Source organism: Pteropus vampyrus, unplaced genomic scaffold (genome assembly GCF_000151845.1).
Source record: "Pteropus vampyrus isolate Shadow unplaced genomic scaffold, Pvam_2.0 Scaffold353, whole genome shotgun sequence".
NCBI classification, from domain to species: Eukaryota; Metazoa; Chordata; class Mammalia; order Chiroptera; family Pteropodidae; genus Pteropus; species Pteropus vampyrus.
Window position 1 is genome coordinate 402434 of NW_011889134.1, and position 2578 is coordinate 405011.

The window sequence follows — 2578 nt, forward strand, 5'->3', positions numbered from 1 at the left end:
CTGAATTCATGGTACAAATATCATACTCATATTATTAAAATTGAGTTAAATAATAGTTCCTATTAAAATAGAACTTTTAATTCTAATCTTATTGCAATCTGGGTCTACTTTAAATTCTTTATAAAGCCGTTGGGGGACAAGGTATTATTAAGATTCCCAGAAATGTAACAAAAAATGTTAATTTCCCCTTTTCAAAGATAGCATTAAAATCAACTTATAAGACAAAACTATATTTATTTATTTATTTATTTATATTGCTAAGTTATATCCTTCTGTGAGTCGTTTAGTTCAAATAGTAGTATTTTAATGTGCATGTTTTGCCTCTTCAAAGTACTATCCAACTACTACTGCCCATTTTATTATTATTTATTCTCTTTTTTTTCCTGAGAGGTGGAGCAACAAGAAGTTACCTCCCCCATCCACCCTTCGTTATGAGGGAAATGACACTGCGTAGTTGAATATCTTGGCCATGGCTACACAGCTGAGTAGAGCAAACATGAACAGCCAGTCCTCCCGATTCCCAAACTATTATTTCTTTTATCCCTCAACCTTGCCAAACAGAAGGAAATTGTTGCCACATGTCTGGGCCCAAAGAACTATTCATTCAGGAAATAATTATTAAGTATATAATTATTTTATATGCCTCATATCATTTTAGATGTGGGAAGTTGAGCACCATCACAGTCCCTGGCCCTAAAGGAGCTGGGGAAGTAAGCAGAGTAAACTGATGATTGGGCCCCAGAAGAAAGTGTGCAAAGCCAAGGTTAATGGTTGCTGAGAGTTAGGAAGCTCTCCTGGTAGAGCTGGCTCCTGGGTAAAATGTTGATGAGTTGGGGTTGCTGGGCCGGAGAGTACTGAGGTTGTCATCGTGTGCAGAAGCATGTACTAGAAATGGAGTGTGGTGCTTTTTAAGAACTCCCAGGATTATGATCTAAGCCATAAAAGTGGCCTGGGGTGTGGGCCCTCTCCTGGAGAGGCGGCTGGGATAGGAAAGAGGTCAAGAGAAGAAGGTTGTAGATAAACGATGGTGAGCTATTGAGGGATTTTGAGAAGGGGAGTGATGATCAGATTTACATTTCTAAACTGTCTCCCTGAATCTACGGCCACGCTACCCTGAACAAGCCCCATCCCATCTGATCTCGGAAGCTAAGCAGGGTCGGGCCTGGTTAATATTTGGATGGGAAACCACTTAGGAAGACCAGGTGCTGTAGGAATAAAAAATAAAAAAAATAAGGGATTGTAAGCTGACAAGGTCCTTGCAATCTGTGAGGTCAATCAAGGGTTGCCTTGCCTAAAAAACAAACAAACAAACAAACAAAAACAACAACAACAAAAAACATCAACAACAAAAAATAAAATAAACTGTCCACCTGAAGTGGTTTTAGAGAAGTGAAGATTTGGGGGATGTGAGGCACAGGAACTGTCACCTGAGGACAAAAGGTCAGTTATGAAACTGCCGTTTTCATCATCTACATAAGTTCATTTTGAAGGCCTGAATTAAGGGACGGCAGTAGAAATGGAAAGAGCCAATGGGTTCCAGAAACTTTGAGATTAAAATGATCGGGCCTAGATGACTGATTAGACTTGATAGAGGAAGGGTCAAATCTGGGCTGAGGAAGAAGTGTGAAAATGTTGAGTTTGAAGTTTCCATGGGATATTCAGTTGGACAAATCTAAAGTCGTTGGATATTTGGATCCAAACCTCAGGGAAGATCTAGTGACATATGTTTGGGAGTCATCTGATACAGGTGCTAGCTGAAGCCAAGGACATAGGAGAAGTGCCTGTGAGGGGGGTGCCATGGATGTGGGAAAGGGGGCAGATGGTGGAACCCTGGGGACACCACAGCGACAGGGATGGTGGAAGAAAACAGGTGAAACCAAAGAAGTTAGCGTCACTTAAGCCAAGGCAGGAGGCATTGGTCAGCAGTATGAATCCCCCAGAGCTCAGGTGAGATAAGGATTAAACAAGCTAAAAGCTTCAACGATGAGAAATAAGCTCCCATCTTCTTTCTGCAACATCAAATCTAAACTCCTCTCACTAATGTCATGGCATATACCCCACTTACTTCTTCATTTCTCCATACCAGCCTCCTCTTTATGGGCCCGTGAAGAAGTTGCACCATTCCTATGCTCGTATTTTGCCCCTTTCCTGGACCATCCCACAATTCACCCCTTCACTTGTCTAAGTCTCATCCAACTTCAAAGCCTAGCACAAGTCGCTTTTTTCCCACGGCTGCCCCAGTGTGCCCTGAGTGTGCTCTGCTCTGTAGAGACCTGTTTGTATTTTACTCCACTTAACACTTGATTACATGCAGTCTGGTGGTGTTGGCTGTGGATTCATGAAGTCTGTCGGACTCTTGTAAGCTGTGTGAGGTGAGGGCTCTTATTCTTCCTCTGTGGCCTTTGCAGCCTGGAATATTGCTGAGCAGATAATCTTTGGTCTGAAAAAGCGTTCTGGTTGATCAAAATTATTAAGATTTAAGCTTATCCAGTTCATGAGGATTCTTCAGGAAAATTTACATTTCAGCTGTCTCAGCAGAAGAGTTGGTATAAACCCTATGCAAGGGAGATCATTCGAG

The 2578-nt window shown here is 41.8% G+C and overlaps 1 protein-coding gene and 1 pseudogene across 2 annotated transcripts in view; both read left to right on the forward strand.

Annotated features, from left to right (window-relative positions):
- Positions 1-2578, forward strand: part of PAQR8 (progestin and adipoQ receptor family member 8) — a 38973-nt gene that overhangs the window by 27692 nt on the left and 8703 nt on the right. The gene's annotated exons all lie outside the window — the stretch shown is intronic.
- On the forward strand, positions 1096-1214 carry LOC111731202 (annotated as a pseudogene).